The 24,130-nt window shown below is 44.1% G+C and overlaps 1 pseudogene; it reads right to left on the minus strand.

Moving 5' to 3' along the window:
• Nucleotides 1–1,441: 1,441 nt before the first annotated feature.
• Nucleotides 1,442–23,536, minus strand: LOC119337520 (annotated as a pseudogene).
• Nucleotides 23,537–24,130: the final 594 nt, after the last annotated feature.

Consider the following 24,130-nt stretch of genomic DNA (forward strand, 5'->3'; position numbering starts at 1 on the left):
CAATGCAATGGATGCTGAAACTTTTTTGACTGATTGGGCCTAACCCAAATCATTTGGTTACTTGGTAATGCAGCTTAATGTTTAATGCATGCTTGTCCGTGAGCAGGTCTACCTGACTGGTGGTCCAGCAGGTGTTCGTCTACATCATAAGTACTTGATCCCAAGTCCATCGGTTAATCTCTGAAACCAGTTGCATCATACACGCTGTCGCATTTGTCTGACGGTGTAATGTCTCTCTGGACACAGACGAATGCAGTGGATTCTTCAAGATTGAGGGCTCCAACGGTCAACGGAATGTCGAAGCCGTCCATCGACACACAGGCTATGGTAAGGATTACAAAAGGTGTACAACCGGAGACACCGTCGGCGGCCTCTCGATGGGAACGCTCAGTCTGCCGCAGGTCTGAAAATCAACACATCATCTCTGAAATCCACTATCCCCTAAAAGCCTCAATCACCGAAAGTTAAGTGTGTTCGTGACAATGCAATGTTTATCAAAGTTCCTAACATCACTTAAAAACAGGATTCATAGTGCGGGGTACGAATGAAAACCAAAAAATGAAGTGGTTCGACAACTTCAGATATTCCATAAATAACATCAGATCCATGTGCAAATCAAAACACTAGTACTGGTATATGTGGTAAACGCAATATTGACTGCATATAAATAGGAGTTATGAGTCTGGCAGACAAGTCCATAAATAAAATTGGGATAGCTGTGATAGTTTTGACAAAAACTGACGGTGTCCAGGTCAGAGCGTTGCAGTATTCCTAGTGCAGATCATATGGGGCAATCAATAGCTTCAGATATATACAATGGTCAGCAAACACAATGATAAGTCAACGCAATAGTACTGTCATACATACGGTCATACAGAGACTGACAGACAAGACATGCCAAAAATTGAGTCAAAAAGTTATCTCTTTCGGGCATAGCACCCAAACAAATACTGAGAATTTTGACAAAAGAACTGACAGTGCCAGGGCAGAACACCACCAGTGCCAGTTGGAAAAAACAATGGCACAATGATATAGCAGCCTGTAGATAAAGTGGAAAACACACGCACTAAATTATCCAAAGAAGATCACTTTCTGGGGATATATAAAATGGTATGCAAAATTATTACAGGAGTGCTTTCTGATTACTGATCTCCCGATTCGGCATGGCAACAACTTCCTGTGCGCACCTGATCCCAGCTACAACAATTACTGATCGTGAAGGGTCTTGCAAGACAATAGTTCTACTCCAAATGATCTCGCCTCCCCTTCAGTCTGCCTCTTCTGGAAGGATTCTGCAAACAAGCCATACACGGTTAACACCAGAAGGAAGCCAAACATATAGTGATGCGGCATACATTTTTCTCTCTGCAAAGTAAATCAGGGAGGTGCCATATTACCAACCTTTGCAAACAGCACGTTCAATGTCTCTGGGAATAGTAGTTCAACCTTTGCAGACATATTTCCATGTCTTCGGCTTCAGCAACATAGGCTCTGCATAGATTGTCGATATTAAAACTCACACTTAGAGAAATATCATTACAGAAATGACGAATTTTAGGTTAAATGGGCATTTAACTTGCTCCAATTCCCTGTTGTCCTACCATTGATGCTATTGCCATTTTCGAACTAGCACATTTAATACTCACTAGAAAGGAGTAATAGAGAAGGTAATTTATGTGTGCTTACTTTCATAATAATGGACATCAATGTCTTTCTCCGGGATGCTGCTCAGCCGTTGCTGCAGGCTGACAGGGAGCGTCTTCATACCAGGACAGTTAATAATGCAAAGATGTTCGAGAGATGAGTATACTTGCGGCACATCCGGTAGGGATGACAGGGAATTGCAGCTCACAAGCTTGAGGGACTCTAAGGGTTGGAGCTCGGGAGAGCAGTATTCCAGAGATGCCAAGCCACCACAGTAACGAATGTCTAGTCTCTTGAAGGACGGGGGAAATTAGAGAACCCATGTTAAGCCATCACAGTGGTATAATGATAATCCTTCTATACTGGATGACCCTTGATGAATCGATGATACTGACTGTCCCTGCTGCAACCTCCTGCCGGATATGGACTCAAGCTCACTGCACATAGAAATGGCCATTGTCCTGAGAGAGGAAGGGATGTCGAAGAGCTCAACCAAGTTTAACTCCATATCGTCAGAGATTCTAGACGTGGCAGGAGCTGACTGGTTTCTGATGATGTTGATGGCTCAGAAGAAGCTTGTGCATATCCAGTCAGATTATTGCAACAGCTTTGCTATTTCACATCTAGATGTGAAATAGTTATCTCACATCTAAGTTTAGGGCCGTCCGATCTTATTTCTGTTTAAGATTCGCGCAGCTTGTTCGGCTTGCTCGCGCTGGCTGGCGTCGCGCGCTGCAGCCCGTGTCCAGTCCGAAGGTGCAGCAACCACTGTCCAGCCCGTGTCCGCCTCTTGTCCCGCCTGCCGTTGTGGGCTTTTTTGTTTTTTGTTGGTCTCCCGTTCGTTTCTTTGTGGGCTTTCAGCCAGGGAAAATGAGAATTGTTTTTCTTTCAGGGAGGAAACTTTGTCTAGTCGTTCTATGTCTTTGTATAGTTTCCTGCTACCTGCCAATTGTTTGGTTTTTTGTCTCCCCGGATGTGAATGAGCTGACCCATGAAGGGATTTTTTACTAGTTTTGGGAGAAGCTTCCAACCCTTTTTTTGTCTTTTTTCTTCGGTTTTTCTCTTTTTATTTTTTGTTGCCTTTTTAGAAACTCGTGATTTTTGTTGGTGTCTCACATCTAAGTCCCTCACCGTTCAATCCACATTCTTTTTTTTTCATGCAAGCCCTTGATTCCTGTAGTTTGCCGCGTCCATTATGTGCTTGCATAGTTGCTGCGTCCGTTGTGCGTTTCTTGGGCCCATTATATCCTTAGTCTTTGTTTGTTGGCCTATGTTCCCTGCGTTAGTGTTTGGACCTGTTTTTTTTCTTTGTCCCCAATCATTTCACGTCCATCTGAGTTGTTCGACCACCTCAAAAAAATGTGAGTTGTTCGTTTTCCATCCTGGTTCCAAGTCCATCTTTTGCTCGTAACTCGGCTCATAGTTTGTAATTGTTATAGTGGCAAATCCACCCTCTACTCACAACTCGTAACGTATTTTTGTGTACTTGTCCCAGTTGCAAGCTCACCATTGACTCGTAACAAGGCACGTGGTTTATTTTTTATCCCAGTTGCAAGTGTACCCTTGGCTCGCAATTAAGGTCACAATTTGTCCCACTTTACAAACTCACCATTGACTCGCAACTCATATCATAGTTTTATAGAGTTGTCCCAGTTACAAGTCCACCCTTGATTCGCAACTAGCTAGGCCCATAGTTTGTTTTATCCTCGTTGGAAGCCTACCCTTGACTCACAACTTGGCCTGTGTTTTGTCTTTTCATCTTAGTTGCAAGTTCACCCTTGACTTGCAACTGGGATTGTAGTTTGTTTGATCCCAGTTGCATGTCGACCCTTGACTCACAACTGGATTCGTAGTTTCGTAGCTTTCTCAGTTGCAAGTCCACCTTCGACTTACAACTGGCCTCATAGTTCTCCCTCTTGCAAGCCCACCCTCGACTCGCAACGAGACATGTCTTTTGTTTTATACTCCAGTTGCAAGTCCACCTTTGACTCGCAACTGTGTCCATAGTTTGTTTCATCCCACTTGCAGGTCGACCATTTACTCGCAACTGGGCGCATTGTTTCATAGTTGTCCTAATTGCAGGCCCATCCTCGACTCACAACTAGGTTGATGCTTTTTATTTTCAAATTTGTAAGTTCACCCTCGACCCTAACTAGGCCCATAGTTTGTTGTAGTTCTAGTTGCAAGTCCACCCTCGACTCGCAACTGGGCCTCTATTTTGTTTTTCATCTTAGTTGCGAGTCCACTCTCGACTCGCAACTGAGCTCGTTGTTTGTTGTTGTCCTAGTTACAAGTCCACCGCCGACTCGCGGGAGGGGGTAGTTTTGTAGTTTCCCTAGTTGCAAGTCCACCATCAACTCGCAACTCGAGGGGGTGTTGTTTTTGTTCTTGTTTCATAGTAGTTGCAATTAGACCCTCGACATGCAACTAGGGGTTTCTGTTGGCCCAGTTGCAAGTCCACCCTCGACTCGCAACTCGGGAGGGTGTTATTTTGTTTTCACCCCAGATGTAGTTTGTAATCGTCCCAGTTGCAAGTGAACCATATACTCGCAACTCGGGAGGGTGTTGTTTGTTTTCACCCCAAGTCCACCCCATACTTGGAACTCGAGGGATGTAGTTTGTAATTGCCATAGTTGCAAGTCAACCATGTACTCGCAACTCGGGAGGGTGTGGTTTTGTAGTTGCCCTAGTTGCAAGTCCACCCTCGAATCGCAACTCGGGGGGGGTGTTTTTTGTTCTTGTTTCATAGTAGTTCCAATTAGACCCTCGACCTGCAACTAGGGATTTCTGTCGGCCCAGTTGCAAGTCCACCCTCATCTGTAACCTGGGAGGGTGTTGTTTTGTTTTCACCCCAGTTGCAAGTCCACCCCCGACTTGCAACTCGAGGGATCTAGTTTGTAATCGCCCCAGTTGCAAGTCAACCATGTACTCGCAACTCGGGGAGTGTGTTGTTTGTTTTCACCCCAGTTGCAAGTCCACCTCCAACGCAACTCGAGCAATGTAGTTTGTAATCGTCCCAGTTGCAAGTCAACCATGTACTTGCAACTCGGTAGGGTGTTGTTTTGTAGTTGCCTAATTGCAGGTCCACCCTCGACTCACAAGTCGGGGGGTTGTTTTTTGTTCTTGTTTCATAGTAGTTGCAATTAGACCCTCGACCCTGAAACTAGCGGTTTCTGTCGGCCCAATTGCAAGTCCACCCTCGACTTGAAACTCGGGAGGGTGTTGTTTTGTGTTTTCACCCTAGTTGCAAGTCCACCCCCAACTTGCAATTGGACATGTATTTTGTTTTTGATCCCACTTGCAAACCCGCGCTCGACACACAACTAGGCTTGTAGTTTATTATTGTCGCATTTTCAAGACCATCCTTGAATCGCAAATGATATGTTAGTTTTGTGTAGTTGTCCGAGTTGAAAGTCCACCCTCAACTCGCAACTGAGCCTATGAGTGTTGTTACCCCAGTTGTAAGCCAACCCTCGACTCGCAACTGGGGCTCATAGTTTGTTTTCGTCCCAGTTGTAAGTCCACCCTTGATTCGTAACTGAGTCTGTAGCTGTTGTTGTCCTAGTTGCAAATCCATTCTCGAGCCGCAACAGAGCCCTGTAGTTTTTCTGTTGTCATAGCTGCAAGTGCACCCTTGACTTGCAACCGGGTCCGCGGTTTGTTTTCTCCTAGTTTAATGTCCGCCCCAACTCGCAACTAGTCTATAGTTTTGTCTTTGTTGCAAGTCCAGCAGCTTGGCCCATAGTTGTATTTTATTATCCCAGTTGCAATTCCACCCTGACTCACAATCGACCCGCATTGGTGTTGTACCAGTTGCATGTCCACCCTCGACTTGCAACTCGGCATGCAGTTTGTTTTCATCCTAAGTCCACCCTAGACTCGCAACTAGGGTTTGTAGTTATTTTTTTGTTATCCCAGTCACGAGTCCACCCCGACTGCAGATGAGTGCTCATGTAGCCGCCCAAGTCCATCCTCGTCAGCGAACAAACTGCAGATGAGCCGGCCCATGTAGCTAGGATACGTTTTTTGTTTTGTTTTCTTCATGTTTTTTTGTTTTTTATTTATCATTTTTCTTCATTGGTTTTGCTCTGCTTTTAATTTATCTATTTTTCGAAAGTTGATCTCATTTTTTATGATTCTTTTTTCTTTTTTCATAAATTCACAAGTTTTAATAAATGTTTCAACTATGTAAATTTGTTCATTTTTCTAAAATTGTTCGTGTTTATCAACTTTTTAAAACAATTCATAATGTGTTCATTTTTTGTTCTCTTCTTATTTATCTGTTTTCTCTATTTGGTTCTCTCTCTTTTTTCCTGTTTGTTTTTAGTTTAATGTATATAAAAATAGTTCGCTTTTAGTTCATATATAGAAAGGTTCACCGTATATCAAAAAAGAATGGTCACTGTATATTTGCAAAAAAAATGTTTGTATTCAGAAAATGATCGTCATATATTAGAGGATTGTTCACCGTATATTAGATTTTTTTGGTATTCGTTAACATTTTTATAATGTAAATTCATAAACATGTTTTTTGAAATATGTTTTGACCAAACTTTGTTCCTTACAGAAAATTAATTATAAAATAATAAGAGTGGAAAACGCAAAAACCAAAAGGCAAAAAAAAAACGTTGGTAGCCTACAGCTAGCAATGAGAGATGTACTTAAATGTATAACGATTAGACGCGAAATCTAACAAATCGACGTTTGGACTAGCGATCAGTTTCTTCAAGGAAAAAGCTAGCGATCAGTTTTTTTACGGGTAGCTAGCAACGAGATCTTTTTAGAGAGCTAGTGACCAGATTTGACGCTGACCGTGTTATTAACTGTTCACGTTTGTGACTATGCAATAACAGGCCTTAGTTCTAGTGTCTATAAGTGCGTGTTTAGGACTAGCAGGTTGGAAGTTCGACACCACGTACTTTGCCATCTATTCTTTGTGGTCGTTTTTTTCCAGAAACTGAGCCGGGTAAAAAAACAAACAAGCAATAAAACAGCAGCTTGCTGGACAATTAAAAAAAGCGGCACCATCTTTGATAAAAAAACAAACAAACAATAAAACAACAGCTTGGCTGGACAATTAAAAAAAATGGCATCATCTTAGATGCGAGATAATATCTCACATCTAGATGTGACATAGACAGACCCTTATTGCAATGTGCAATCCAAAGCTTCCTCAAGGATACCAATCCTTCAAACAATGTGACTGGCCACTGGACGAGCACATGGCACCTCACAATTGACAAATCTTTAAGGTGTACAAAGCATGCACACAGCTCCGTTACACTTACACCTGACTTAAAGTCTACTAACACCAAAACTTCTAGAGGAAAGTCTTGAGCATTCCCATTCTCCTTGATGTTCATCACTTCCCTCAAACTATTCTCAGCCCCCATCGAGGTTGTATCTGCACTATGTTCAAAGCGAGTCCGTACCAGATTGGTCAATGAAGTCATATGTCTGGCTACCCACAAGAACAACTCTGCCTCGCGTCCTTCCATTTTCAATACACAGAGCTTTGGTGATTTAGCTATAGTTGTCAACTGTGGACATTTCTTAATACGAACATTCTGAAGCTTAGGGAAGGTCGGTTGTCCTGGCAATGCTTTCAAATTTACACAGTCGCAAATATGCAGCTTCTCAAGTAGAGGAAACACTATTTCCACCATCTTCCCAAACAAACAAGACATTTTAGCATAAGCTCTCCTTCAGATTTGGAAATGCAAAAGATGTATCACACTCACCGCTAAACAACCATACTACCACAATACTTACACACAATAATGCTAGTTTTATTGACTGTCAGGGAGAGGTACATGTGAATGTGTTTCCTTATTGATTACTTGCATCCACTACCACAATATAAAATGATGGTTATACAGCTGTACTTAATAAGGTAACACTACTTTCAAACAGCTTGATCGATCAGCATTTCTTGAACCAATCACAAGTCAACTATCCCATGGTCGAACAGTTCAGCATCTTTCAGGACTAGTTTGTTTTCTCGGTGCCCAGCAGCAGCCCCGGCAACGTCCTCTGCTCCTTCATCGAAAGGAACTTCGCCGTGAAACAACTCTCTTCAGTCAGGACGCGTCATCGCCGTGAAACAACTATCTGTAAGTGTGAGAGTGCTGCTGTGCAGGACCGCATCAAGGTTGCTAGTCATGCAAGCAGGTCTGCTCATTCCTATGTGAAGGAAGGACAAGTTGATGCTGAGGTACACAAGGGACAGCTTGCATCACATGCTAGCATTGGGATTTGGCTAGACATAATAACTTGTGAAGCATATATAATACCGATCTCGATTGATGCTACAAACTAATAACCCCATGTGAGAGCACGCTAGCAGCCAGCTAATCCACGCCCGGTTAGCGTGAACGACGGGTTAATGTGTTTCTTAATTAGGACCTGGATCGGTCGGTCCCCAAGTCTTGTCATTTGGTAGCTAAGCTAAGCTAGGTCTGGCAAGTCTAGCCAAGTCCCATTTCACAATGTATGGACAATATCATATTTCAATCTTTAACTAGCGGAGCCAAGCAATGACAAAGGTTTTCTTTGTGAGTGGTAAGTAATTATTTTCTGACGTGTTTTTTATAATGGTAATAAGGTTCCAGGGCAGCAATCACGAATTTCAACCATAGGTTAAGAGATCTATTCTTTTTCGATCAACAGGACAACGGCATGGTCTGCCGGAATTTGTACTTTACAGTTGTGAATAGTTCTGAAAACAAAACAGAGGACCATCCGTAGGTAGGATATTCAGTGATCTGAAAATTGAGCTTTCTCAACGGAGCGGTGCGTGGATAAAAAGTTTTGAGTGTGATTTGGTCTTACCGGAACCGAGCCGAGCCGCCTGCCGGCAGCTCCTCCACAGCGCGTGCGCCCGCCCTAATTGGTTGCTCCACGGCACGCTCTGGCAGCTGCACATGCCCCCCGACGGTTGCTGGAGAGAGAAGGAGAGAGGAACGAGGCCGGCGTCGCCTGCCCGCCGGTGTAGGAGTACGATTGCGCCCTTGTGCTGGAAGAGCTGAGAGCCGTTTGTCCATAGGTTGTATCATCTCGATGTATCAAGGAAACGGTTTCATTATTGAATTGTCCTTTTTCGAGGTAACATTTCAATTGCACGAATAGCTTTTGCCAAATACAATGTGATTTTTCCTCCCAAAAGTATTCTCTGGTGAACGAAATCCAGCTTCTTCTAACAACCAATTTGGCAATGTTGGCTTTCTTTTCTCTCTCCCAAGGCGACTTGGGAAAGCCTTGCTCCCCTTGATCTCCGCCGGTGAGCCTGTAGATTCGCCTCGCCTCCGCCTGCCGCTCCAGCGGTCGGTGGCGGGGAGGAGAATCCTAGTGTCTCGACTCCCGCTAGTAGATAGGTAGGGTTTTAGTCTTTGCAAAGGCGGCACTTGGACAGATGACAGAGCTTCTTCTTCAAGTCAGTCTTCCGGGCTCCAATTCTTCTCAAGTTCGTCCATTGGGACATATTAGATGGAGCTCCGGCATGGATTCTTGCCAGCTCCTTGAGGCGGCGAGGTTAGGGTTTCTTGTTGTGCGTACGCAGCGGCGATATTTAGTGTCAAGTTCTTCAGATCGATTCAAGGATTCAACGACGACGACTGCGGCTCCATGGGGCTGGTCCTTAGGGGCACATGCATGAAGACTTCCCGCCTGTCATGAAGAAGGTCGGGCCGGCTCGGGTATGGGAGCGACGGCAGCAGCACGTCGGCGGCTCGTTGTGGCAGAGGCAATGGTCGTTCGGTGGTCCATGGACCACGATGTAATTTTTATTATGTTTGAGGTGCTTTGTACTTTCCATGAATCTTTATAATAGATCCGGTCCTTTTCACAAATAAATAAATAAATCAACTTCTACCTCAGGCATAGAAATAGCAAAAACAAATAAGAGGGAAATATAGATAAAAAAATTTAGGCCCAACCCACAGTTTTTAACAAGAAACCGTTGAAAGAGGGGCCACTCCTGGCCCCAAATAGTAAATGTTTTCCTCCTCCCTGTTTTTTGCTTATTGCGGCAAATACGTGAGTGGTTCTGATGGTTTTTTCTTTCTCTTTTCCAGTTTCTTGTGGCCGTTCTGGTTTCTTCTGTTTTTCAACGGTTTTTCTTATTCTTTCTTTATTTTCCTTTTCCCCTTAGATTTATGTTATTTTATTTTATCATTTTCATTTTGATATATCAAAAATAAAACATTTTAAATACCCAAATATAATATAGAAATATATATTAATAAAACCCATGAGGTTATAGAAATATAAATGTTGTTTGATGGTTTTTTAATTAATATATATTAATATTTTAGAAAAAAACCATGAGGTTGTAAAATAACATAAATGTACTAACATATTAATAAAATTTTCTGTATACATGAACTATTTCAAATATAGGATGAATATTTTGTTAATTTAATATATGAATACTTTTTAAATGTATGAACCGTTCCTACTAATATGTAAATTCATTACATTCTTAAAATAAAATAGCTGATGAACATTTTTTTATAGAAAAGAACATTTAAAACTCCAGGAGATTTTTCTAAAATGTGTAAAAATAATTAATTCATGAATACAATTTTTTACACACATGCATTCTATCTAATATGCACGAACATTTTTGTTTGCTTGCATTTTCCGCAATATGTCTCCCAACTTTCGAAATTGGTTCTTGTAAATAGGAAGAAAAAATAAATCCCATTAGTAGGCCAAAGGACAACATTGCTTCAAGGTACAGAAGTGGAGCAAAACAATGATGGAAAAGAGAGACCGAATGAAAGGTTCAGGTGAAACAGTGCGGCGACCCTTTTTGATAATTCTGAGAAACAGTGCTTGTATTTGTTTGATTGTTTCCATACTGGAGTGCCAAGTTGTAGTACATCACATGCATGGCTTGATCCCAAGCTACTGTCTGCAACCAGTTACTACTACATACTGTTGCAATTTGCCTGACAGTATCACGCATGTTAGTTTCTCTGGACATCGATCAGTACACCAGATGAATGCAGTGGGTTCATCGCACTTCAGGGAGGCCCCTGACCGACCTCTTCGAGACTGAGGGCGTCCATCAACAACCTGTCTGCGGAGTCGAAGACGGGATCACTGAGGAGTACAACCGGTACCCCGTCGCTGACCTCCCGGACTGTCTGCATGTCTGGTTTAAGTTTAAACCACACACTATCTCTGAAATCCACTACCTCCTAAGAGCTGAACTCCCTCCTTAAGTGGAGGGCAGTTAATTTTGGCCACCGTGTCATCGCGCTATGTAATGTGAACGTTGTGAATTTCTTCTCATTCTTTTATAATCTGCAACTCATTCTTCTCTTCTTTTTTCTGCTTGTTCTGTTATAATCTGTATTTCTCTTGGCCTTTCAGTATGTCTGTCTGTAAACATTCTGAATTTATGCTCATTCTTTCTATGATCTGTAGACTGAAGCCCATGCTTTCCTTCTTCTGCTTTATAGTCTGAATTTCCTTTGGTATGTCTTCCATAATTCTTGTTGTGGTTTTAGTTCAAAATTTGAACTTAAACCACGACACGAATTATGGAACTGAGGAAGTAGCAGAGAGATTATTTCCTGCTCATTCTTTCATAGTATGTAGCTCATTTTTTCTTTCTCTTTTCATTCGGTTAATTCAGAAATATTTGCAGACCTTAAAGAATAAACTTCTCTGTAATGTAACATTCTGCTGATACTGTCATAATCAGTAGCTTTGTTTTTCTAATCTTATTAAGCTCATCGGTTATTAATTTTCAATGATGTAAATCTTTATGAACTTTGCCCATTTTGGTGGTTTTCACTTTTCAGGATTTCCAGATCAGGGAGAAAGTGCAGAGCTTGCTCGATTGCTGGCACATGTTCCACTGCCGTGCATCGACGGCTGGCTGATCAAGCATGGATCATGCACACTCTGCAGGAGGAAGCTCTAGATCATTATCCTCCTCGTCGACGACCGATGAGAAACTTCTGTCTGGTATTAGAAAGGAGGCTCTGCTTGCTGCTTTGCATGTTGTGGTGCCGTGTGCGCGCGATATGCCTGTGTTGCTGTTGCTGTTGCTGGTGCTTTTTCTATGAGGCTGGCATATCTACAGAGTGAACCCTTAATTTATAGAGCTTTTTGTGTCTTCCTAACCTCACTTCACAAGATTCCTACAACTTATATTGACAAACCAAGTGATGGTCAATAAATAACGATGGATGTACAAGTCAAAAACAAACAATCAAGATGAATTCAGATGAACATCGTGTATTGAAAAATTGAAGTCTTATATGTATAGCTTCTGAAACCTGCCCGATAACTTCCATATTGATATTCTGCAAAGAAACATCAGATTTTAATTTTATAATCACACCCGCCTATTCTTGCAAAAAGAGAAGCCAAGGGTTCCAGCAGTGTAGGCATATTTTTGGCTCATAAACCTGCCTGATAACTTCCATATTGGTATTCGTGTGATTCTATTTATAGCTCCCTAATTTTTGCGGATGGTATATTTCCATGTCTTCGGTTTCAACAGGGTACGGATAGGCCTTGGCGTATCTGCACACATCAATAATGCAAAAACTTACACTTAAATCAATAAATTAAGAAATGACAAATAGTGCTGCTATTATAATTATCTTGAGAGAATTTAAGCCAAGCTAGTAAGAGTTTAAATGATTATGTATACCGAAGTTTGCAGCAGCAGTGCATACATAAGTGCAAATTTAAGTTGACCTGAGCGTAATTCGCAAAAGAAAGAAAAAAGACTAGCCTTTAACTTCATTTTAAGCGTCTTGTGTCTGTTCAGAACACAGAAACTCCACGCGACGATGGACCGTGAAACATTTATCAAAAAAATGTTGATGAGCATTTCCTAAGTGCGGACTATGAGGGGGGATCAACAGCTTAATATAGAGACAGTAGTGAGCAGGTAAGAGTGCATGTACAAGTCAGCATATATAGTAGTGTTATGCATACAGAGGAAGGCAGACAGACAGACCAGAAGATAAGCTAACAAGTTACTACTCCTTTGGGGATTATAATTTCGTATATGCACTCGTTTTAAAACTCCTGTGATTGAAACAGGAAAGACCTGTCCTTTTATGGAGCGCCGATCAGGAGCAGCGCAACCAAGAACCAACAGGGAGCAACCCACTATGGTAGAAAATTAAGAATTCTTTGTTCCGTAAAGAAAATCTCCAAGCGCAAGAACCTTGAGGACAACACCACTTACGAAAGTGGTAACAAGTGAGAAATGAAATCCGAGTGAAAAGATTCCTGTGAAAAAATAATATATGCTCAGCTATAACTAAGGAAATTATACATGGGTAGAAAAAACTTGTCTGAGCAAGGTAGTTATTTCCTGGCACATAAAAATGTGTGTACCGACATAATTAGTGATAATTCGTTAATAGAAATGTTTGAAGAAAAATAAATCTCTCAGAGCACGGTATTGTTGAAGGATAGCAACAATTATGTGCGCTAGTGTGCACACAATTGATAAAAGCTTAAAAAATGTGACCTTGAAAAAAAAATATCCCAGGCAAAATTCCATGAGCATAAAAAAATGAAACACTGAATTTATAGCAACTCAGTATATGGTGTTTAGGAGAAAACTTTATTACTTAAAGAGGACATTGAAAATGTGAGCTAACAGATATATAATCAGCGATAAGAGAGATAACAGGTGTACGTGTCTGGACACAATGAACACCATGGCCAAAACAAGATTGCCGGCACTATGGTGGTGATGGTGATTAAAAGCTTGAAGAATGGGGCTTCTGTCTTATGCCTCCCCATTTCTTCTTTACATCAATGAGGATGATCTTGGCCAATATCACTGAACATTTACCGGCAGCCCTTCACAAGCGTGTTGTTGCCTGCGCAGGCTCACCCCGGCGCTTCTTAGAGAAAGCCAAGCACGAGGCGCCAGGAGCCCAATACCGCTGGCAGTGGATGAAAGGCCCTAATGGCCCAGAGGAGGAGACTCCTCCCTCGTCGCCATTGTCATCATTCGCCTCTGGAGCCACCAGTGTCACCTCCTGGAGAAACTGCAGGGCCCAGCAAGAGCCACCTGGGCCGCAGTTCCCAAGGGAAGGGCCCGCCCGAGTTGCATTTAGAGCTGCCACACATACCTCTCCATCCATTCCAACAGTTCTACTCTCCCTTCCCATGGGCGTCCCATTTAGGATCATGTCAGAGTCTTGCAAACAAAATAGTTCTGCAAGAGTATGTGCTGGAAGAAGTCTGCAACGAAGCCATTATGATCAACACTAGAAGGAAACTAATGGGCATGTATTTGTTTTCCTCAAAATAAAATCTCAGGGGTACAATATCACCAACCTTTGCAGGCAGCATATCTTCCAAGCCTCTTGGAATAGTAGTTCAATGTGGCCCGGCCTAGGCAGGTGCTGCTTAGTTCGCGGTAGATCGGAGCCTCGGGCTGTGGTGGTTTGTTTCCGGAGGGCGCAGCGGTTGCGGGTCTTCCGCGCTTTGTCAAGCTGCCGCTGTTGGCATTTATTTCTTTTTCTTTTTCTTTGGGCTTGATGTGCTGCTCGCCCAGCATTGCAATGTGTACAATGGTGGTTTGGCGGGCGGAAACCCTTTTTCGGTAACATGGCAGAAGTAGTGTTTGAAGCATTGGTTTGTCCCTAGACATGTCTAGTAGCTGGACATGTGATAGAGGATGAAGCATCAGATTTTCTAATTCCACCATCTTATTCTTGCCGAGAAAATAAATAAAGGCTTTCAACAATAGCCACTTCTTCAAATCACAAACCTGCATGATAACTTCCATATGGTATTTCCATGATTCTGTTTACAGCTCTAATTAGCTCTGTAATCTCTACGAATGGCAAATTTCCATGTCTTATGTTTCCAGAGCGTAGGCCTTGGCTTCTCTGCACACATTAATAATGTAAAAAAGTTACACTTAAAGAAACATCATTGAAGAACGAAATGTCGAATTTAAGTTGAAGGAACATTTTGATCCAGTTTATCTCTCATACTACCAGTGATGCTATTACAATTATCTAACTAGCACATTTTATACTCACTAGTAATGAGTAACAGAGAAAGTAATTGCTGTATGCTTACTTCCGTAATAATGGGCATCAACGTATTCCTCCTGGATGCTGCCTAGCCGTTGCTGCAGGCTTGCAGGGAGCATCTTCACACCAGGGCAGTTTCTAATGTACAGATATTGGAGAGATAGGTATGCTTGTGGCCCATCCGGTAGGCATGCGGCATGCCAGGATACCGCATTCCAAAAGCCAGAGGTGACCCAATGATGGGAGCTCTCCCGAGCGAGATTCCACAGATGTCAACCCACCACATTGATAAACCTTTTAGTTCCTCCAGGGATGGGGGAAGATAGAGAACCTCAAGCTTGTTGCAGAATTGTATTCCCATTTTCCTAAGAGATGCAGGGAGGTTGAAGACCTCAACCAAGCTTTTACAGCTATATATTAACAGAGACTCTAGGCGTGGTAGGAGCTGACTCATTTCTGATGGTGTTGATTGCCCGACAGGAGCTTGAGCATATCCAATTAGATTCTCACAGTTGTCAATCACAAACCTCCGCAAGGATACCAATCCTTCGAACAACTTTTCTGGCCAGTGGACGAGCACACGGCACCTTGAAATTGACAATTCTTGAAGATGTACAAAGCATGCACACAGCTCTGTTACACCTGACTTAAAGTTTCTTAACACCAGAACTGCCAGAGGAAAATCATGACCATTCCATTTTTCCTTGCTTTCCACCACTTCCCTCAAACCATGCTCAGTTGTCACCGAGGTTGTTTCTGCACTGTCCTCAAGGCTATGCAGTTCCAGATTGGTCAATGAAGTCATATGTCTAGCTACCCACAGGAACAACTCTTCCGCATGTCCTTTCATGCTTAATACACTGAGCTTCGGTGATTTAGCTGTAGTTATCAACTCTGGACATCTCTGAATACAAACATTCTGGAGGTTAGGGAAGGTCGGTTGTCCTGGCAATGCTGTCAACTTCACACACCAACTTATAAACAACTTTTCAAGCCGAGGAAACATTATAACTTCCCCTTGCATCCCATCATTATCGATTTTCCACCATCTCTCCAAACATACAAGATGTTCTAGTGTAAGCTCCTTCAGATTTGGAAATACCAAGGATGTATCACTGTCACGGTTGAACAACCATTGCAGTTCTTTACAACCAACAAGATGGATCTCAACGATGTTTTGTAACATAGCCATCCATGTGGGGAAGGTTGTGGATCCATAGGAGTGTATCGTTATAGCATGCAGACCATCGTGAGGTTTGAGATTCTCCAGCAGTACTCTTGCATTACTCCATCCAGCAGACCATATTAATGTCAGTTCTCTTAGTTCCTTCTTGTTCATGAGGTTTGCCACTGTTGCATCTTCTTCTGCCATCTCCTCTAGATTATGTAGCTCTAATTGACCACCAAGGTTTAAATTTCTGAGCTCTCCAACATTACTGCAATTAGAGCCACTGCCTACTACGAAGCATGTAAGTGTCTGTAGGGATGTGAGCTTTCCGAGGTCACTAGGCATGCTCTTCAACTTTGGGCAATCATGGGTGTAAAGGTGACGGAGGGCAGTCATATACTTTAGTTGTCTTGGAAGTTCAACAAGATATATGCAGCAAGAGAGGTTCAACATTTGCAGGTTGTAAAGAATGCTGATATCATCAGGAAGTTTTTTTATGCGACTTTTTGAGAGATCTAGGTATCTGAGGTGATGTAGATGCTTTGGTTTCAGCGGAAACGATGAATCTAAACAGAGTTGTAGTGCTTGCAAAGAGCCGTATTTTGATAGATGCTGCAATGAATTTTCCATATAACCATCACATAGAAGTGTTTGGATAGTTGGAGAACTTTTCTCTAGAGAACTATTCAACCTTTTTGCTGGTTCCTTGCATGACAAATATAAATGACGAGCCATGTTTGGAAGCCACTCACTCTGACCTGGTTCCTCGGTTGCCAAGGCACATTCCTTTTCCATTACAGACAGTGCAACATCATGCATAAGATCGTGGATTTTACATGTTGTTCTGGAATAACACAACCCTGTGTCTTCAATTTCCCTTAATGTGGCTTGCACTAGTTTCACATCCTGAAAGAAAGACCTCGACACCAACTCATTAAAAATACGTTTCCCAATGGTTTCAAGACGAACTTGCTTCTCCTCAATAATAAAGCCATGTGCAATCCATAGTTGGATCAGCTTTTCCACATCAATATCATAATCTTTGGGAAATATAGCACAAAAAGCAAAGCATTGCTTCATATGTGATGGCAAGTCGTTGTAACTGAGCTTGAGTATTGGTAGGATTCCCGTTTCCACAGTGCAAATGCTGCTTCTGCTTGATACCGCTTTCCATTCTTCCTCATTGGTCTTGGTACGCAGAACAGAGCCTGGTGCTGTTGCAGCTAGAGGAGAGCCAGCACATCTATGTGTAAAACTCTTTAGGTTAACGTCGTGTCTTCGTCTGACCGACGGCTACGTGTTTATATGCTGGGGCGCAACTCCCAGATTGCGTACATGGTTGAGATTACAACTTGGGATACAAGGGATAAGAGGATAGAGATAGAGTTGTTACAAAGATAAACATGCTAACGACCTGGACTAACCTAGCCGGATCCCCTTGGAGTCTACGTTACCAACCTGTCACGATCGGGCACACAATGCGTTGCTTAACATCCTCCCTTAATCACAACTTTGTCAAGTTGAGATTACGCTTGAATTCTTCAAAACTTCTTGTAGGCAACGGTTTTGTGAAACCATCTGCAACTTGATCTCTAGAATGCACAAACCGAATGTCTAACTGCTGATTTGCAACTCTTTCTCTGACAAAGTGGAAATCAATTTCAATATGCTTCGTTCTTGCATGAAACACTGGATTTGCAGATAGGTAGGTGGCACCAAGATTATCACACCATAAACACGGAGCTTTGGTACTCTTTATACCAAGTTCCTTTAACATAGACTGTACCCAAATAATTTCTGCTGTGGCATTTGCAAGTGCCTTGTACTCAGCTTCTGTGCTTGACCTTGATACAGTAGCCTGTTTCTTTGCACACCATGATATTAGGTTTGGTCCAAAAAATACTGCAAACCCACCAGTAGAGCGTCTGTCATCTATGCATCCTGCCCAATCAGAATCTGAGAAAGCACTGACTAGGGTAGATGAAGATTTTCTGAAAGTAAGACCAAGATTCATAGTATTTTTCACATATCTTACTATACGTTTAGCAGCAGTCCAATGAACTGTAGTGGGTGCATGAAGAAATTAGCATACTTTGTTAACAGCAAATGAAATATCAGGTCTTCTCAGAGTCAAGTACTGAAGTGCTCCTACCAGACTTCTGTAGTTTGTACTGTCCTCTTGATTCAAGGGTTCTCCTTCTGTAAGTGAGAGTTTCTTTGAACTAGACAAGGGTGTTGGTGAAGGTTTGCATCCTTGAAGACCAACTCTTCTTACCAGATCAGTGGCATATTTTTCCTGAGAGAGATGAAGGCCATCTTCATGTTTCTTTACCTCAATCCCTAGGAAGAAATGTAAGTCTCCTAGATCCTTCAGAGCAAACTCAGCACTTAGATCCTTCAAGAGGCCTGTTATTGCTTCATCAGAGGAACTTGTGACAATTATATCATCAACATAAATAAGAACAAATATGGAGGTATTTGATCTATTGTAAATAAACAGTGATGTGTCAGACTTTGAAGGGATAAATCCAAGTGCTTGCAGTTTCTGATTTAGACGTGAGTACCACACCCTGGGAGCTTGCTTCAAGCCATATAAGGCTTTATCAAGTTTGCACACATGCAGTGGTGAGTTTTTGTTCACAAACTCAGGAGGTTGCTTCATATATACTTCCTCTTCCAGAATGCCATGAAGGAACGCATTCTGCACATCTAATTGTCTGAGACTCCATCCCCTGGAAACAACAACAGACAACACAAGACGAATGGTGGCAGCTTTAACAACGAGACTAAATGTGTCCTCATAGTCTATGCCGTACCGTTGTTTGAAGCCCTTGGCAACAAGTCTTGCTTTGTAACGATCTATAGATCCGTCAGATTTTCTTTTAATGCGAAACACCCATTTGCAGTCAATGAGATTTTTACCTCGTCGTGGAGGTACTAGATGCCACGTTTTATTTTTCTTCAATGCCGAATATTCTTCTTCCATTGCCTTCCTCCAACATGGATCATTCAGTGCCTCTTCAACCGTACTAGGTTCACCTGTGGAGGAACAAGCCAAGCCAAACTTTGTTTTATAATTAACATGTTGAATTACCCCTTTTTGGAGACGAGTGCGTGGTTGCACAGGCGAGACTGCACCAGCCCGTGGCGCAGGAGATCCCGCATCTGATCCCGAGGAGGATGCACCTGGTGCTGTTCCAGTGGCTGCTCCCGCGTCGGGATCTTCTGCGGCTTCAGCGCGTGAGGAGCCAGCCATGGGCGGCACAGAGAATCCCGTGTGTGCTGCTGCCCCATCATTAGGCAATAATTGCAGAGGATCAGCACCGGATCCCGCGCCCGTAGAGCCCGTCAGATCTGCGCAGGTGGGCGCGCCAGCTGTCGGCTGGCGACGTGCATAGCAGCGGGGCCCGTCTGCTGGCCAGCGCCTCCCAGGGGAACACGTGGCCGCCGCGGATTGGTGCGGCTCGGTGGCGTCGGGTTGACGAGTCGCTGCCGCCCGCGTGGCGCCTGGAGAGACGGCGCCGCTTCTCCTGGTGGGCGACGCGGTTTCTGACGCGCTGGCGCCATGCAGCGGTGCAGATCCCGAGGTGGATGGCCTAGCAGGTGCTGCAGCAGCGATCCCGAGGCAGATTTGCTGCCTCCCAAATCTGGACACATCAAATATTGCCCATTTGAACTGATTTCTTGATCATTTTGGCTGATTTCTTCACCATTTTTGCTCATGCTTCCTTCGGCTGCATCAACACAGAGCTCATGCACATGGTTATGAGGATTAGTCAATGATGAATCAACACAATTATTATTCCCCCTTTGATCAAAGTTGGTGAGATGAGAGGGTAGGAGCAGAATTTCTTGACGAAGTAAGGCACGGGCGTTGGGGTGGAGATCAGCAAAGGGAAACTTTGTTTCATCAAAGACTACATCACGGGAAATGTAGACACGGCCAGTAGAGACATCTAGGCATTTTACCCCTTTGTGCATGGCACTGTAGCCAATGAAGACACACTGCTTAGATCGAAACATTAGTTTGCGTTTGTTATATGGTCTAAGGTTGGGCCAACAAGCGCAGCCAAACACACGAAGGGAAGTGTAGTCTGGTTTGGTATGGAGAAGTTTTTCTGTGGGTGTTTCTTTATTGATGACACGGCTTGGAAGCATATTGATGATGTGAACGGCAGTGAGGAACGCCTCATCCCAAAACTTTAGTGGCATGGAGGCGCCAGCAAGAAGTGCTAAGCCAACTTCTACAATGTGACGGTGTTTGCGTTCTGCCGACCCATTTTGCTGATGAGCGTGTGGGCAAGACACATGATGAGAGATACCAAGTTCTTGAAAGAACGAGTTGAGCTTCTCATACTCACTGCCCCAATCAGATTGGAGGGCAAGTATTTTGCTGTCAAACTTACGTTCAACGAGTGCTTGAAAGTTACAAAAAACTTGGAACACGTCAGAACATTTCTTGAGGAGATAAATCCACGAATATTTGCTATAATCATCTATGAAGCTCACATAATATGTGTGTCTACCAACAGAGGATGGGGCAGGCCCCCACACATCAGAAAAGATAAGCTGCAATGGTTTGGTTGAAACACTAGTGGAAATTGGATATGGTAACTGATGACCTTTTGCTCTTTGGCACGAATCACAAATAGTTTCAACATCACGCTCTCCAACAAACGGGAGTTTATTTTTCCTAAGCACTCGTTCAACTAAAGAAAAAGCTGCATGTCCTAAATGATCATGCCACCGTGTAGAGGATAGCTTGGTGGCACTAAAGGCTTGTTTATTGAATCTTCTTCGAAGCTCCGGAATCAAGGGGTAGAGCCCGCGAACACATCTACCTCGACACAGTACCTTCCTCGTTACCTGATCCTTGATCAAAAAGAAGAAAGGGTGAAACTCGAGGAAGACGTGATTATCAATAGCAATGCGGTGAACGGAGAGAAGATTTTTAGATGCACTAGGGACATGCAAAAATTTTCGAAGATGAATTGGACGATGAGGGGTTTTAATAATTGAGTGACCAACATGACGGATCTTCATACCTTCTCCACTCGCGGTGTGGATGTGATCTTGGCCGCGGTACTTCTCCCGCATGGTCACCTTCTCGAGTTCGCCGGTGATGTGGTTCGTGGCACCACTGTCCATGTACCAGTTGGTGTCCACGCCATACGATCCATCGGCCGCAGCAGGTACCTTCTCGTCCTGAGAGGAGTCATCATCATCGTCAAACCTGTACCAGCAATCCTTGGCCGAGTGGCCAGGTTTACCACAGATTTGACATCGGACGGCATCGGGGCGCGATTTGTTGTTGGAGTTGTTGCGGCGGCCCTGGTTGTTGTTGGAGGAGGGCCGGCCACCGCCGCCGTTGTAGCCACGGGAGTTGCTGCTGCTGTTGTTGGGGCCGCTATTGTGCCTGCCCCTGCCGCGCCCTCGAGGACGGAAGCCGCCGCCACGGCCGCGCGTGGCCCCGTTAGCGGAGGACTTGAAGCCGCCGCCAGAGTGGCCCCCTTGATGGAGGGCAACCCGCTGATCAAAGTTGCTGATCATAGCAAACAGATCGTCAAGCGAGACGGGCGTGGTGCGGGCATCGAGCGCGGAGACGAGTGGCTGGTACTCCATGTCGAGGGCGGCGATGATGTAGGAGACGAGTTCACCGTCCCCGAGCGGCTTGCCAGCCGCCGCGAGCTCATCTGAGAGTGAGCGCATGTGCCCGAAGAAGCTGGCGACGGGCTGCGTCCCCTTCTGCGCATTGACGAGGGCGACACGGATGTTGTTGACGCGTGACAGAGACTGGGACGAGAACATGTTCGCCAGTGCTGTCCAGAGATCTTGCGCATGATCGATCATGGTGACCTGCACAAGTACCTCCTTGGAGAGATTATTCAGAAGGTAGCCAAGTACCTGCTGCTCTTCGCGCATCCAGATCGGATGAAGGGGGTTCAGGGAAGTCTCCTCCTTCCCTTCTTTGTCCTTGGTGACGACGAGTCGAGCCGGCTCCAGCATGGAGCCGTCGACATACCCGTAGAAGCCAGCACCACGAAGCTGCGGCGTGACTTGAGTCCGCCAGAGGATGTAGTTGGTGCGTGTCAGCTTCTCGGTGACCTGACCAGAGAGGTTGGTTGGTGCGGCGCTGGAGGAGGCGGCCATGGTGGAGGCGGAGGTGGTGGATGGGGATAGGAGGTGCGATGTGGAAGAGTTAGGCTGATACCATGTAAAACTCTTTAGGTTAACGTCGTGTCTTCGTCTGACCGACGGTTACGTGTTTATATGCTGGGGCGCAACTCCCAGATCGCGTACATGGTTGAGATTACAACTTGGGATACAAGGGATAAGAGGATAGAGATAGAGTTGTTACAAAGATAAACATGTTAACGACCTGGACTAACCTAGCCGGATCCCCTTGGAGTCTACGTTACCAACCTGTCACGATCGGGCACACAATGCGTTGCTTAACACTATGTACAATCTCATCAACCATATTCACCAATGCAGTGGGCCTTTCGTCCTCCTTGAAATGGCTGAATGTTGTTGCCTCGATAATTTCCTTTATGTATTGTCCTTCCAAAGGACCGAGACTATAAGCTTCAGTAGTACCCATTATTTCCGCAACTCCTTTATCACGAGTGGTTGTCAAGACCACACTACCCGTGCCACCATGTTCAAGGCGGGCCTTGAGTTTTTCCCATTTACGAACCTCTCGTGTCCAGACATCATCCAATACAAGAAGGTACCTTTGCCCACTCACTACATTCTGAAGGATGTCCAGTGGTGTCTTCTTCTTGGAAGCAGCCACTTGACCCACTTCTATACCATCATTCTTCTTCTTGGAAGCTGCCACTTCTATAGCATCATCCTTCTTCTCAGGAGCTGCATCAACTATACTTCTAGCCAGAGAATCCACATCAAAGCTGTGAGAGACACACACCCATAGCAGCACATCAAAATGATTCTGAATTTCAGGGTCATTGTAGACAAGCTGTGCTAAGGTGGTTTTGCCCAGACCCCCCATTCCAACGATGGGAACAACCGTCAGATCTGCATTATAAGCTTGACCGACTAGTATATCAATGATATTCTTATTATCCTTCTCTCTCGATCTGCTGGTGATTTTCTTCAGATCAAAGATATCATCATCCATCTCCCGCCACTGGCTGGATAAGGCTGGCGGTGATTGACGATTTTTAAAGCCAAAGTCATTCATTTCAGCCACAAGGACCTCAATGGCCTGCACAATCTTGCTGAGCTTTCTTCCCATTCTTTTACGGAATACAAAGCAGGTGTTGGTGGGAAAGAGTTTTACCATATTGAAGCCAAGGTCGTTGTAGTGTCCCTCCTTTTTGGCCTTACGACGTAGGGCCTCGTACTTGAACTCATCAAAGAGTTCATTCGCCTTGTAAGCCACCTTCTTGATGTCCTCGAGCCAGACCGTCACCCCTGCTCTGCGGGCTGCCGCCTGCTCGGAGTCGGCTGCCGCATGCTCGGCATCTGTAATGATCTCCAGGACGAGAGGCAGTCTGCGCTTCAAGATATCATGTTGCTTCTCCATGCCCTTCATCACCTTGTACTGGTCGAGGAGCTCGTTGGACACCTTGCCCATGACTATTTTGACCATTGGTCCGACCACCATGGCCGCCGCCATTGGAACACCAAGGACTTGAAAAACACAGAGATGCACGAGTACAGTGCAAAGGCAAGGTGGAGAAGAAATGGTGTGAGCAAGATGTGCTTGCTTGCTTGTGAGCAAAGTGGAAGCAAATGGTACTGACCCTCGGGAAGAGTGGTACATGTGCATCCACTACCACAATACAGAAACGACGGGTCGCATGTGCACTCGTACACGTATGCTTGATAAAGAACACCACTTTCACACAGCTTTATCAGCATTTTAAATGGTTCATCACGCGTTGTCCAATGTTTATGTCGTCTCGAAATGCATCCTTCTGCCCATTGGTATGGCTTTCCAGTAATATGATAACACATCTGTGCGTTCCTCGAAAGAGGTATACACCCACACACACCAACCGTTCCTGTTCCTGCATATGCACTGCTTTTCTTACATTCTCACTTGGCTCATGTGCTACCATATTCCTTCATGTGACCATGTCAGAAGAAAAACACCTTGTTCTCTCCCATCACCTATTTCTATTAACAGTATTAGACACCACTTATGAGTTGCCTTAAAATGCAGTATACAACCTGTAGAAAACATGATGCGGAAAAAGATATGCAGTAGAAAACCAGTAGAAAATGCAGTGGTGGTAAAGTACGCAACAGAAAGTCA

This window comes from Triticum dicoccoides, chromosome 7B (genome assembly GCF_002162155.2).
Source record: "Triticum dicoccoides isolate Atlit2015 ecotype Zavitan chromosome 7B, WEW_v2.0, whole genome shotgun sequence".
Taxonomy (NCBI): domain Eukaryota; kingdom Viridiplantae; phylum Streptophyta; class Magnoliopsida; order Poales; family Poaceae; genus Triticum; species Triticum dicoccoides.